The sequence below is a fragment of the Lonchura striata genome, chromosome 1 (genome assembly GCF_046129695.1).
Source record: "Lonchura striata isolate bLonStr1 chromosome 1, bLonStr1.mat, whole genome shotgun sequence".
In the NCBI taxonomy this organism is placed as follows: Eukaryota; Metazoa; Chordata; class Aves; order Passeriformes; family Estrildidae; genus Lonchura; species Lonchura striata.
Window position 1 is genome coordinate 31,929,131 of NC_134603.1, and position 16,245 is coordinate 31,945,375.

Genomic DNA, 16,245 nt, shown 5'->3' on the forward strand with positions numbered 1-16,245 from the left:
CCAGCTCATTAGCATGATTTTGTCTCATGCCAGTACTCTCCCAATCAATGCTCAAGTATGGTTTGTGGAATACTGTAAGCCAAAGACCAATTCCAGTGGGCAGCAGGGATAAGGGCCTCTTGGTCTCTGGAGGAAGAGTGCACCATAATCTGGTGACAGCCTTGTCCTACCTCTTGTGCTTCTGGGTTTTTCCCAATTTATTTACCAGAATAAAGGCAGCCAGTGAATCACCTGCATTTCCCAACTTAAGTAAGCATAGTTATATTTACTGCAGAGGGCACTGGGGTCTTACTCATTTTCTGAAAAGTTTACACAAGCTGAAAAGAAACCCATAGTCTCTGAACAGAAATAACTCCCTGGGCAAACCCTAAATTCCACCATCAAGAAGATGGCTTGGAATATCTCAGCCAACTCTAAACAAGCTGAAGCCACACCCACTTATGTAGTTAAATGCACCATCTCCTATGAAATGTGATTTTCATCCCCGTGGGTGGGAATTGCTTTGGACCATACTCTGAGAAGTGCTGGATCCCAGCAGCAATGCACCCCAGGGGTACAGGAGCCCACACCACTGTGATTCCCCAATTCAGACCCAGTCAGAGCTGGCTCAGCCCATGTGTTGGAGCTCTCACTTTGGAAAGGCTCTAGTTTTTCATGATGCCTACACCTAAGAAAATATTCCTGCTTGTAACATAATGCCTGAAAAGGGTCAATGCAGAAGCAAGTTAAAATATGTTTAAAAGATGTTGTTCACACAGTCTAAAAAGCCATGTGTGTGCTCTCCCTCCTTAATCTTGTTCCAGACCATTTGAACCAGAAAAAAAAAAAAAATTCATCTTCTAGAACTAAAATCATGATCCTCTATACCAAGGTCCACACATTACACAGTAACTTCTAAAAGGCAGAACAATGTCTCTAGGCTGTTGGGGAAATGTGAGTAGTCATCTGGGACAAAACTAAAGGCTTTTTTTTTATACAAAAGAGTAGAGAGTAGGATGGGAATGCAGCTCCCACAAAAAGTCAATGGGAGTTGAGCCTTGAAGTAATTCTGAAGTCTTTTTAATTCTCAGTTCAGTTCAACAACCCAAAACCACTTAATAAATCCCTAAGCCAGAGAGGGAAAGGGAAAAAAGGGAAAATCTAACCCACATAAAACTGTAACTTCTACTAATTTCTGTATAGGAATATTTACTAGTAGTCATTTCTTCTGTGAAACTAAAAAATCCTTTTATAAGAAAAAAAAAAAAATCACACCTTTTTTGGTATTTACAGTTTAAAAAACTGGTAGTTAATTCTCCACATTATAGTTACAAACAGCATTACCACTTCTGAAAATAAAGCAGGAAACCAGATTCTCACCAAATGCATTAGGACTAAAAGTATTCATGCTAGAACAAAGGCAATATGGGAGAGAACAACTAATTCATCTGAGGATTATATTTAACATTCATTTCTCACTACAAAGGTAAAAATAAAAGCTGAACCACTTTCATGAGCTTGCTTGATTCATTTTATCTCATTTTCAAATGCCAAGTCCTGAGAAGTTGCAACCAGTCCTTACACTATCTTTTGCAGCTGACACATGGAGTCTACTCAAGAAAAAGAATTTTCAATTTCAAATGACTGATAAAACAGCCTCTGCTCTAGAAAACTTCATCTAGACTTACAAGTATACTCCTTTTATTGCTGGCATCATAAGAAACAAGTTAGTCACCTTAAAACTAATTTTCCCCTAAGCAGCTGGCCCAGGCAACTAAAAAGACATTCAATAGCAGGGTAATTTTTGATATTTCTTCTGCTTGTTGGACCACTCACAGGACAGAGTCATGCTATGACAGGATATATGGGGGCAATCTTGATAAGATTGAATACGTCTTCCTTTGCTCCTCTGAACTTACCAAGATGCTGCTGCTGCTTTTTGGCTTTTCTGTCCTAAAGAGAGGTGTGTACAATATTACACTCAGGTTCTAATCTGATACAAACCTCTTTCTCTGGCTTTTTACCCATCCATGATCAAACTACTTGTCCTCCTCCCTTATCCTTCTTTTTCCAGAGGCTTTCCTGTCTGACTCTAACATCTGTTTGTCCTTTACAGGCTCTGTCTTCCCACAGCTCACAGCTGCACTAACAGATTTTCCAGCTATCTGCCCAGTGTCTGAATCTTTCTTTTGGCTCTCCAGCAAATCCAGATGCTCCACCTGCATCTCCGGGTTATCCCCAACACTCAGAGTGGGATCTTGCTCTCATTTCATTTTACTGGCACCAATTTTTAATATCAATGCTCACTCTTTTTTTTCTTTTTTTTTTTTTTTCCTTCATTGGAACAAAGGGAAAGCTAAGACTAATATAAGAGGAAACAAGGATGTTTTACTACCAAGCACATGATGAATATAAGTCATAGAATCCCAGAAACTGAAGCTGGAAAAGATTGGCTATTTGGTCATCTTGTCTGTTCTTGCCAGCGTAGGACTGTTCCCCACGGTACTTTTATGGGCAATAAAGCATGTAGAATTAACGATTATTTGACCTTTTACTATGGTTCACAATGACATTACTGTATTTCTTTCCAGTCTATTTTTTCCTGTGTACACCAAACTAGCTTCAGCACTTCCCTTTTCATTACCACCCAGAAATGTTGCCTCCCTTTGTAAAAAACCTGATCTGTAACACCTAAGCTCAGATCTTCTAGAGTGGGAAATTATTTTCTCTGATCTTAACTAAATCTGCCTACTAAAAGAGAAGCACATACTTCTAATTCTAGAATCTGAAACATTTTTAAAGAACAGGTTAAATCAAAGGAGAACTCTTGTTCTACTCTTGCCAATCTCTTTGTCCTCCTAGAACCAAGGAGTCAGAGAACAACCATGGCTGGAAAGGACCTCTGTACATCAACTGATCCATACTCCCATCCAGGGTAAGCCCAGGTCTAAACAGCATTAAGTTGTTCCAAGCTTTACTGACTTGAGTTCCAAGAATGGAAAGTCAATGAGCTGCTTTGGCAATCTGTTCCATCAAACCACCACCCTCACTGGGGAGAATTTCTTCTTTCTGTCTGACTATGGTTCCCTGCCTAGCACTACAAGAGCAGGGGTGCTCCCCAAGAGGCAGAACAGTTTCAGACAAGATAGTGAACCTCTTCCAGGGTCAACAGAAGAGAAAACAGGAGGCAAGGGAAAACAGGAGGCAAAGCAGGGTATGTCTGGAGCCCATCCTGAAGAAGCAACCTATAAACTGGGACAGCAGGAGACAGTGCAGTACCTGCAACATAGCTCAGGCATAGTCTGATGGTCTAGACCTGTCATTTCCCTTGCTGTTATTAATGTCCACTGGTTCTCTTCCTGTCACTATGAATCTCTCAAAGAGTCTACCTTCATCTTCTCTGCAAACAATCACTTACTAGGTAGGCAAGGGCACTCATTGGTCTTTTCTGAGGAAAAATACATTTCCCTCACGATTTTATACAGCATGTTCTTAAGACCTCAGCCATTCTGGTGGCCCTCCACTGGGCTTTCTCCTGTATCTTGCTCTTGTCTTTGTCCAGTTCAAAACTAGACAGAGTACTTCAAGTGTGATCTTCCAAGCACAATATAGGAGAAGAATCCCAATTCCTGATGTCTATCCTCTTGCTAATACAGTCCAGTATGCATTTGTCCTTCACTCCTGCAAAAACATGTTTTGACTCATCCTTCCCTGCCCAAACCTCCCTTTAACATTTTCTGCAAAGCCATTTTCTATCCAGTCAAAACCCAGCCCTTTTTGCAAGAGTTAATCATATTTCAGGACCTTGTTCTTTGTTTTGTTGAACTTTATAAGGTTTTAACACATTTAAACCATAACACATTTATTGAGCCTCTCAAGAACCATCTGAATGGCAGCCATGCGTTGTATTGGTTGGATATACAGCCTGCAGTATAAAGGTTACAACACGGTGTTGTCAGTAAAGCTGATGAGAGGGCATTTCATCCCACTACTCAGACATTAATGAAGACATTGATCAGTACTGACCCCAGCATTGCACCTTGAAGAATGGCACTTTTAACCAGATCTCAACTTAATTTTCACTCTACTTTGGGGCCAGTGATCCTCTAGCCCCATAGTTCAACTTTCATGTCCACATCTTTCCATTCTGGCTACAAAGATGCTATGAAACTGAAGGATTCAGTAAAGTCAAGGAGAAAAATAACCTCTTCTTTCATTCTTCAAGTGAATCATCTCCTTATGAAAGGTGACTCTATTGGTCAGGCATGATTTGCTCCTGGTTAATCCATCTTGGCAGTTCCCAGACACCTCTTGTCCTCCATGGGTCTGGAATTGGCATTGAGGAGACTACAGCCCATAACATTTCCAGGGACTGACTGAGCTGACAAGACCTTTTTTACCCTTCTAAAATGTGTGTATGACATTGCTGTTTTATAGTTGTCAGGAAACTTCCACAATTCCATGACTTTTCAAAGATGATAAGTGAACTTTATTATTTCTGCAAGAAATCGAAATTTAGAACAAAGAGAGATATGAGAAATTGACTTATACCAAAATTAAAAAGTCATAGAAGTACAATTTTAAGGGCATATGTTGGAAGGGAAAACATACACAAGATAATATACACAAAATTCAGAGAAATTTCTATCTGGAGATTAATATAGTGAAAGTATAAAGTCTCCAAAAAGTAGTTTTGATAAACATAGAGGCTTTCCTCCAAAAAATGGTGAGAATCTACACTGAGAGCTATCACCCTAATAAGCTATATGAATAGCACAAAAATTAACCTTGAGATTTTTTTATCAGATTGAGTAAATACTGCTTTTATTATGTTAATTTTGAAAAACATTTCTTCCATCAAAAATAGATGCATTTTCTAACAAATCAAAATAATGAAACAAACAGACAAAAACATAAACAAGAAAAAAAACAAAAAAACAAAAAAAAAAAAAAACTTTTCCAAATCTAAAGGATTTGAAAGGCAGGTATATTCCTGAAGCACTTTCAGGCAGCATTTTCACTCAGAAATTGTTGAGACATCATTTTTTTTGACATTTTGTCTCTGTACAAACTAAATAGAAATTCAACCAGGACCTTAAAATTGGGCTTTGCTGTTTTGGTTTTTCATGACCCTTTGGAAACATGACATTTTTCCACTGTTATTGCCAGCAGTGGGAATTCTGTTTCAAGGTCAAACAGTGAAAAACTCTTCCTATCCCTATCCTAGGCACAGTAAGCCTCAAAATTTCAACAAGTAAATCAAAATTTCTCATTCTAATAGGCAATGACCTCAAAGCTTTTCACTGATTTATCCTGGAACATTTTATTATAACTACCTGTGACCTTTGAAAGGTGCTTAATGCATATGTTTGCCTTGCTAATGCTTTTTCTTTTATATAGTTCATTATAAAGAGACATACGGCAGATTTTTATGATCTACGTTTATGTGGGTAAAAAAGGCTGAGAAAATTAGTAATGCTGAATCAAAACATCCTCTTTCAAAAACAAAACAAAACAAAACAAAACAAAACAAAACAAGTAATAAAAAATGCTGCTAATGCCAGACATAAATTCATTAGTGCTTCCAAACCATAGTCTTAAAGTCTTTCAATATGTCATATTTGGTAATTTTTTCCACATGTTTTTTACCTTTCATGTAAAAAAATTCTTGCCCCATACACATTTTTTCTCTCTTGTTTCTGTTGCTAAAATACAGCCCATAGTACAGCTTCTTTTCATAGCTACTGAGACTTGAGTAGATTCCTTTTTTACAGTTTGTAATAAAAGCAAGAAATCCCAGACAGTGTCTTCAGATGGTTCTAATCGGCATTATTCCAAAGAGTTCAAGAAACTGTATTAATACAGACCAGCTGAGAATCTGGGCCCCTTTATATTAGAAGAGAAGGAAACCAATTTTTCTTGGTCTTTCCTTGACTCTTTAATATGTAAAAAGAGGATGATATTTAGTCTGTGTGAAAATCAGCCCCCCTCTAAAGCAGCTCCTTGCCAACCTGTGCACCAATGAAGCATGTCTTAAAGAATTTATATTATTGTAAGCAAAGGTTGTTTTATTCTATATCCTAGTGAATCCTTCCACAAGTGTAGAAAGCTGATCTCAAAAAGAAAGCCAAAATTCCTATGAGTTTTGATGGGGAATTACAAAAACAATGATAGGCCACTGACATTTCTAAATCCATTCTCTATCACCATACTACCAAATAATGTAGTCTGGAGGAAAGTAGCCAAATTTAAGCTTTACAGCTGAATGTAAAGCCACCACAGGAGATGTCAGTCAGCAGATTGTGTTTTGGGCAGGCAGCTGGAAGCTTTGTCCTTGCTTGGAGCAGGTCAACGATGACCAGGTCAATCTGTAGTATGTCCATGTACCTAAACCCCACTGTGAGGTACAGTGTATTCAGCATTACATTAATGGGATTCACCTTTCCTGGATCAGAGCAAGCTCCTGTCACACTCCTTTGGAGTTCAGGCAAAATAAAATTGCATTTGCCCAAAACATACAAAGACACCTACCCAGTTATCCATGATCCTACCATCTTTTCATGGAACAAGGCCTCAGTCCAATAAAACATTCAAGCCCTAACTTCCAGAAAATGAGAAGTCAGTAAGACTGTGCCTGCTTTCAGTGAAGTGCATAATTAAGTACTTTGCTGGCCCACTGTCTCAAATCATGGTGCACTAGCCATATTCCAGACTGAATCACAGCTATCACATTCTGCCTATGTAAAATTCTATTGCCATTCCATATTTCCCTGCCTCTGAATCAATTAAGGGTTAAGTGATTGGGGCAGAGCAGATCTGCTCAGCTGACTCCACTCTGGTAATTGTAAAAGAATGTCTATGCATCTCAGCTGGAAATCTTTGCATGCATATGTTGCTATATTCAACTGGTAACATAATGTAGTGAGTATATGTGTGAGGAAAGGGAAAGGACAAATGGGTCTCACAGATGGTAGAACAGTTTTGTTTCTTTTTAAGGAACTCGAAGAAGGGTTGCCAAGTTCCAGCCACAAAGCTGAAGAATCTTTGTTCATTGCAAGACCAAAAAAAATATTGCACAGCTAAACGTACAGTGGCTGCTTTCTCTGTCCTATCCTGCCCATCCTTCCATATCCACAGCTGCTTTGTGACTTATGCTGGATGAGGAGCACTAACTAGGGAGTAACGCCTTTACAGCCTACTACAAGTATGATGTACATGGGCAAGGATGTTGTATATTGAACATGGGCCCCTGATCTATGTTTTTTTTACTCATCTCTACCCTGTCCTTGGTCTGTCTCTTTCCCATTACTGTTTCTTTGACATCTCCACTGACAGCAAGAGAAAGATGACGTCCTTCTTCTTCTGGTATTGAAATCTTATGGTCTACAAATGGAAAATATTAGGAAGGCTGGTGTAACTATTATCACTGCAACAGGAACAAACTTTCCCAGCACAGAACAGAGCTGGCTGTGAGTCTCACAAATCAGCTTTCCTGGTGGTAGCTGAGTACTAGTCCCAGCTGAAAAAAGGACTAAAGGGGCATATGAACAGGAAAAGAAACAAACCAAAAGTTTAACTAAACAACTTAGTACATCAGTAAAAAAAAATTAAGGAAAGAGAAAGATCTTGGTTTGAATTCAGGGTAAAAGTTCATGTAATTCTTACTGTAACTGAGCCATTTCACATAGAACATCTGCAACTGTTCTAATGATCCCCTTACACTTTGTCATTATAATACCTCCAAGTGCATAAAAATGTGGTTTTTTTTCCTTCAGGTAAATTGCACTGTTTTGTACAAAAATCTCTTAAATCTTTTCCCACCCAACCAGTCCCATTTTTCTATCTGAGACTAAAGCTCTTGTATGCATGTTCAATAGTTGGATTCACAAAGTAATCTAAGCACTACTAAGGCACTCTAATACAAATCCCCACTGGTGGGGAGGGTCATCAACCACAAGCTAAAAGTCTAAGCTTTTTACATAATTACTTGGGTCCTTCCAGATAGTAATGAACAGACAGCACATGAAGGAAAATATCTCATGCAGCCAGCAATAAATGCCAGCATGGTATTGTAAATCAGTAAGAGAAAAGAAGTACATCTATGTCTTCCAGAGCCTAGAAAAGCATGCTAGCCACCAAGTATTGTATTAAAAAAACAAAATAAAAACTAGAAGCAATACTCACTGATTTACTACCACCACCACTGCCTATTTGATGAAGAACCCAATGGCATTTGGTTTGTTCACACTGCACCCAACATTCTGGTCTTCTTAGGCTACACAGGCAGAAGAACATCTGATCTGTGCATGCTCAAAATGCTTGACTATGAGACAGGCACCACACTACAAAGGACACAAAGCTACGCCTAGCTGAGTATGGTTCATAAAAGAAACATAAATGTATAAGAAATGTTAAAGTTGAATGCAGAGCTGTCTGCAGACTTCAGCTGCCTACAAGCTGGAAACTGCTCAAGAGGAAGTTGAGGATCAGGAATTTTCACTTGGGCATCTACTGTTGAGGTTAGATGAGTTCAACTCCAGATCTTTGAGGGACTTAAACCTGAGAGCTCTTTCTGTTAGCTTTCAGTCAAGTAGAATACTCTTTCATATCCCCACTATCCATTTCTTTTTCATCTTCTTTGTTAGCAGTCTGCTTTCTCTGTTGTCCTTCTCAGAAGACGTAACTATGCACAGTCCTACCCTGAGGTACAAATGCTGTAAGATTTCTCACAGAACTTATGCCTACTGGCACTGGCTGCACCAGAGCTGTGCATGGAAATGGTATGTTTTCCAAAGCTGGAAAAAACTTTTGCATGCAGACTGCTACCCCACAGTAACATTTCTGTGCAAGTATCATTGGAAGATAATTTATTTCATTTCTTTTAGTGCCTGGAATAATCTGGAAAATCCCATGTCTAATCCTATTTAATCTGGTAATTAGTAAATTAGGCAGATAGCTTGCTATAAGGGAAACAATCTGATTCTGGATAGACCAGCATTGGAAAAAATCCAGTCCCCTTGGACTTAAGGCTTTCAGCTCCTACCAAAGTAAAGTGTGAAGAATCAAGTCAAGTCTTCTCTTTTTTGGAAACATTCTTTGTTTTGCCACTTTTCTTCTAGTTCTGCATAGGTTCAAGCAGAAACTTCAAAGGACATGTTTATAATGGCATATTGAAGGTAGTACTGTGACTCAGATGGAAAAAAAAATTGATAGACTATCAAAGGAAGTAAAGATTAACTAGTTATGGAAAAGAGATAGGAAAAAAACCCAGACAATGGAAGCAAATGCACACTCAACATCTTGGTGTTGCCATGAATGCAAGATGATAGACAAGATGGACTAAAGCTATGGGTATCTCTAAAATCCAGGGGATGTTTCTTCTCTTTTCAAATCACAGTGAACACTAATAAAGCCAGAGAGCTACATAGGCCTAAAATTAATGTTATGAGAAAACAAACCAGCCCTCAGGAATGTAATTTACATTTTAATTTGATGATGGAAGGGAAGCCAGTGAAAGTTACACAGGACAAAGTGATAAAATTCCTGAAGATAAGCACAGCCTATTGACACCATTCTGGATATCCTGTACTTTACTTAACAGACATGTAAATAGAGACATGAAAAAGAAACTGTAATAGTCAAGAACATCAGTGATTAAAGCTTCACAAAAATTTCAGCCTGAGGAACCTGGCACCTAGTCACAAATTAGAAGCTTATAATGAGTACAATGTGACAATTGTCATTTCCTGCACTAAATGATGCTTACAGTTCAATGATATTTTTCTTTGCACAACTTTGCACAGCAGATAAGCAGTTGTCTTCTGCTGGTGGCTATGGCTACCATTCTAATACAGCTCCTGCCTCTAGCAGGAGATTTGCTCCTTTGCCTCCTCCTTCTCTTCATGACTCTTCCTTCCCCGTCATGCTCTAAAGACCTTCTCACACCTCAAGCAAATCTGTACAGTATCTGTGGGAATTCCTGTGCCAGAGGAAGCTTGTATGCTCACTCTGTGATCTGCAGTTCTGGGCCAGGACCAATGGAGAAAGGAAAAGCCATAGCTCTCATGTGCATTTGTACTATTCTACAGACCTGAGGTCCTGTCAGAAGACATGCTCAATTCAGCTCCAAACTTATGCCATGGATCATTCTACTTAGTCAGGGAAAGCTTACCTTATACTGATAGTTTCCTGTAGTTCCACCTTCAAGATCATCTCCAATGATCTTCCAACTGAGTGTATACAAATAACTTTCTCTGGGGCTGGAATAATTTTGATCTTTATGTGACATAGCCTTAACTGCTGTCACACTGGTAGCTTTCTTTTTACACTCTTCTGTGTTCTACTTCAACCTATTTTTCTTTAAAGGCTGCACAGTATATATGACACCTGCAGCATGACATTGCAGAAGTTCCAGGATGAGACATCATGTGATATCACAACCAGCTTTTTACCATGAGTACTCAGCTGAGTGAATTAGACCTTTCCTCTTATCTGCCATCATTGGTACCAGTTTTCCAGTCCAATTAACCAGCTCCTCTAATTTCCTCTCACTATAAATGTTTTTTACTTTTCAAGGGCAGTGACCTAAGAAGAGCCCTTGAGATTCTTTCTACCAGAGCTCTGCTAAGATCAATCTGTGAGATCTTCATAGCTGCCATCATCTGCCACCAGCAGCAACATGCTGATGTGATGTATTTTGGAGGAAAATTTGTGGATGCTAGCAGTCATCATTCAGTGAAGAAAGATGCAAAGTTCTTACTGAAGTTCAGAAAGATGTGAAATTCTTATTGAAGTTCAGAACCAAACTGTGGGAGCCACCACATAAACACAGCCCACTTGCAAGAACCATGACACAATAATCTAATGAATCATAGGATGTTTCAGTGGGTGTTTTTTAATGAAGTACATGAAATACAGAAACAGATGGAAACCATTGTGAGAGAGCCCAGCAAAAAGGTCAAGCAAACAGCAAGAGAATTGCTTAAAAATTTGGTCCTGGGAAAAAAGAGAGCACTTCTTGGTCAGGATACTCTCAGGAAAGGGTGTTTGAAATTGCATTGCAAGAATTTGCCTTCTATTGTTTAACTTAAACTATGTTCCAGCATCAAGGTGGTCATGTACTTATGCCCCTGAAGAACTAGAATAGCAACAAAGCATGATGAAGCCTAACTCTTCTCAGCCCTGAGAGTATTTTCTTTTCTGTGGATAAATGCACCACAGAAATTACCTTTGCTTTTGCAAGCAGGAATTAGATATCCATTTTGTCAGAATACCTTTGAAATATCCCCCTGTTTAAAGAGGGGCAATTTGAGTGATTTTCCGAGTGACTTGTTTTCTTTCAGTGAAAATCTTTCAGCAGGAAAGAAGATCTACCACAAATCTGATTTGTCCCAAGATATTTTGGATTTTGTCACTCTTTTAAAGCAAAACATATTATCCATGATTTTCAGCTACCAGAAATTAAGTATTGTAAGACAAAACTATTTTCCTTAAGAAATTGAAAACAGTGAGACAAACCACATATATTTCTGACTGTAATGATTCCATTTGAAAGACAGAAAAAAATGGAGGTTGGCTCACCTATTGATATAATCTAAAATGCTTCCAGAAATAGGCTGGCTGTTTCCCACTAGCATGATTTTCCATTCCCTTTACCTATCCTTGTATTTAATAGAAAATTTATTTGAATGATAAACTCTATAAACAAGACAAGTTCTTTTCTCTCCTCAGACACAGTAAATCAGGAATTAGTTCATTCAATTTATCATATATTCCAGATTTGAACCACTAAAAATTGGAGCAGAATTTGGCTGCATGTCTCAGGTGTGGTGATTATGATCAGTAACATGTTAATAAAAAAAAAAAGTCCAGTGAAGAATTTCTAGATGTGAATTGTGCTGCCCTGACAGAAAGGGACAAAATTACCTTTTTTTTTCTCATATTTGGCAGTGATAGAATTTGTGAGGATGACAAAATATGTTCTTGACTGGAGCAGGGTAGGCTGGGAAAGATTAGCATAATTCCAGTTGGAGCAAGGCAGAGGATGCCAGTGATACAGAGGGACTGGGAGATATCTGCAAGGAACTAGAGGTCGAGGCTCTCCCTCTGCACCATTTGCTTCTCCAGCACCCACTGCTTTCACTCCATTTCTTCAGTCTGTTGAGGTCCCAATAAATGGCAGCCTGATGCTCTGGCATATCAGCTACTCCTCACAGGCCATCTCCAGACTTGCTGAGGTGCACTCTGGTCCATCATGTAAATGAAGTTGTTAAGCAGTCTTGGACCCAGAACGGGCATACTGGATAAATTGCTATTTTGTGGCCATTGGTGGGGCACACTAATATTTACCCATTTTTTTAGAGAGCCTCTCAATCACAGCAACATGAAAAAAAAAATAATATGGAGAGAGTATGTACATGCACTTCCTTTCCACCTACACCCTGTTCTCAGCACCAACAAGAGGGAAGGGAGGTGAAAACCATCCAAACAGAAGAGCCAAAGCTGCTAGAGCTGGCTGATGCCTTGTGAAGGCTGACCTAGAACAGGGACTAAATGGAGCTAAAGAATAAAGTAGGTATTTATTAGAAAGCCTCAATGGATCCATCTTGGGAAGTACAACAGCCCAGCCAGTAGCCAGGGCTACACCCAAAAATCAACCTAAAATGGTCACAAAATAGCTGGTCACAAGATCTCACACTTTTGTAAGTTCTGGTCCATTAGCATATTGGAGTTGTCTAATTATAGCTTTAGGTTATGAAGTCCCATCCTTCTTGTTTATCTCTCTTCAGTCCATGTTTACGCTCTTGGGCCTGAAATGTGGAGCATTTGTTCTGGGTCCCCAGCTAGGAAAGGAATTGTTTTGTCTACCTACTCTGTGAAGAGAGCTTACTATCCACTAATGGGAAGCTCAGAAGCACACACTAAAGCAGTACAGAATCTGAAAAATGTAAAAGCTAAAACCTGAGGCATAATGGTCTCAGCTCTAAATGAAGCACAAAGCATTAGGCAATTATTCCTATTGGTTTTGCTAATGTTTTGCCCTGATGTCACACTATGCAGTGACGTAAGTAAGGAGTATCTAGCACACTAAACCACAAGTGCACTCTGCAACATGCAACTTCATTACATAATCTCTGAGGAATCACTATGTTCTCTGCAGCTGTTCTCACACTACTCAAAAATATAACCCCTTGACTGCTGCTGAATGTACTCATATTCCCATGTCATGCCAAGATGACACATACTAAACACCACAGTGACGCATGGAAAGGTCCAGTACAGTGTTTCCCGTCTTTATGGCCATAACAGAGGATTACCAAATGGATTGTGTCCATTCTGCTCCAAAACACTGACCTCCAGTGGCCAAACCAGATGTGAAATACAGCCTCTGCTTTAGGACAGATGTCATCCATACAGGCGCTTCTTTTTCTAGTACTACAAGTAGTGTGATGCAAGTTTTTTTTGTAAATGGGTTGAGGATGGCAAATTTCTTCACAGAAATCTTACCTTACACCCCAGGGCTGCCTCAAAGCACAATCCTGGCTGGAGCACATCCTATAATATGTCATGGAGGATTCTTCTTTTTACACAGTGAATGCTCATAACCAACAGCTACACAAAACTGTTCACAGATCTTGCAGAACAGGCTGAAGCTAAAAGGGGTAGTGTGGAAACCCAAGGCAAGGGGAATATTTCTTTCTTTGCCCTGAGGGATTCTGACTCCCAGAGAAGCACTGACTTTGACCCTCATTCATGGAGAAAGCTTACAAAGCTTCAAGATAAACTAGAGACCACAAAAGCGTAAAATAAATTATAGAGAATAGTATTTGTAATTTGGGTGAGAAATTTAGGTTGTAAGATTTTTAGTGTCTCGTAGATGGGAACAAGATGGAGGATATAGGGTGTTGTCTCGAGTTCCTTTTTCTTCCTTCTTCCTTCTTCCTTCTTCCTTCTTCTTCATGGGTTTGAGTGGTATCTTTTAATTGGGTAGAAAAATCCACATTGCAGGTCTTTAGGGGTCAGTTATTGGGTTAGAAGGGAAAACACTCTAGGTGTCACTTTTTAATTGGACAACTTAGTTTTTTATTAGGTTTAAAAGGCCTTGTAACATGAGATTGTTAGCCATTTTTTTGCTGCTTTCCTCAAGGTCTGGTGAAAACAGCATGCTGAAGTTTTGATATAACAATAAAACAAGAACCTGAAGACCGAAAAAGTCCTGTGCATTTCCTTTTCCTGACACAGAACTGCTCCAGGAGGGTTTCCCCCATCAGGGGAGCCCCAGGGAGTGGCCCATCTTGGGCCCAACAGAACCATAGGGTGGATTTTCAAAGGCACTAATAGTCTAAATTCACACTAGCATTTCTTATTCTGTCTTGAAGTCACTTGTAGATGGGTTTGAATTGTTTTGCCTCTACAGCCTTTGATGTTTACCAGGAAAATACCACTGGGACAGTCCTGATTTTCAGTGATTTGTCCTACTGGCCCAGTAAAAAACTAGACATCCCTTAGAGCAGCAAGATTCCAGAAGTAACTGTGATATTTTTCTCTGGGTACATGACAATATTTTACAAATAATTCTTAAGAGGTAGGAATCAAACAAAACCCCAGAAGCACGCCTGTGTCTTTAAACAAACCCAGCTTCAGTTCACTGTACTCTCCCATGATAACTCCACATCAATATTACGATGTGCCAGCTCAGCTCAGTCAGCACAGGGAAAATCTAGTGGGTTTCTCCCATCACTTCATGAGCCAACAAAACAACTCATACTCAGCCTTTCAAAAAGACATGTAATTAGTAAAGTCCTCTTTGCATTCCTGCATTCCTAGTGCTTCCAGGGCTCAAGTTGGGACAACTTGCAATGACTTGATGTGTGTTTCCTACAGACATTTGGCAAACCCAGGGCTAGAGTTCTAGTCTTGAAAATAATTGTGCAATTTAAATGTCTAACCCCAACCTCCTTTAGGCATCTGTATTTAACTGAAAAACAATTAACTTTAAGCTTTTCTGTGATTCTGAACTTTCAAAAATGCAGTCTAGACACATTAAAAATTATAGAAATGTTAGCTTTTTCTGGATTTTAATCACAAGTAGTCAACTGGAGGAGAAATGGCAAAAAAAACCCTGGAGGCTGTGTTACTGTTTAACTCTTTTTAGATACTTTTAATTTAAACTTCATAGGCTAGATGGGAAGTTATGGTTCTCAAAAAAATAAAGAGTATGGTTTTACTTCACCCTAAACTTCAAGATTCTGTTCTTCATGCTGAAGAATAGTTCCAAGTCACAAAAATCTCCATTTATTCTGAGGTACGTGTGCACAGAGCAGTTGCACCCAGTACACAGACACCTGAGCCAGCCAGCCCTCTGTAAAGTGAGACATGGTGTCAGGAGTGGGACACTAGTACTGGTACTCAGCATCCCCAAAGGCACCAACCTTGTTTCCAGTTTGTGGAAGGCTCAACAACCATGCTGTCCAAAGATGTACTCCACAACAACGTCTAGGTGTGCTGAAAGGCCCATTGCCCTGCAGGGCTGTGTTTGTACACACCAGGATAAGCCAGAATATGCAGCTAGATGGGTAAAAGTGCAGTTGAAACACTCTCATCCACACATGCAAACCTCTGCCATGAGAGACTAAGTGTATCCTCAGTGATAGGGTGTGTCTGTGTGTCTGTGTGCACATGTGTGCAATTACAGGCAAGAATCCCACTTTGGGCATTGTTACTTCTTCACCTAAAGCCTTTGCATGATGGTGGCAGGAATGTTGCTGCATTTGTAGTTGCAAAGGGCAGGTATGGCTGCAGTATTGCAGGAGGCTGCCTTGAAAATCTTGTTCTGGAATGAGGGATAATTGGTTACTTCAGAATAGAAATGCCAGCTCTTGAAAGGAACATGTGCAGAGGCACATGTATCTTAATCATCCTATTCTCTCTCCTTCTGTAGAGATATATAAATGAGATAGTCACTAAATTGAGTAGTTCCTATAGTAGAAAGGGTATTATTGTTTTAAAATAATGAAGTAGCACATTCTCTTTATTTTTTTAGTATTTACTTTATGTATTCTAATGTACATTCAAAAACTAGGTTTCAGACATTAACATTGTCAATGATTACAGGGTTTTTTCCCTTTTTCCAAGAATTGTCTTTCATGTAATGCCTTCCAGACCAGCTCAGTTTTTCATAAACAGTGTAGTGAAACTGTAATAGCATTGCTGCAGGTTTGATGAGAGTAAAGCCATATTAACTCTGATTGGCTGTTGGCTTGACAA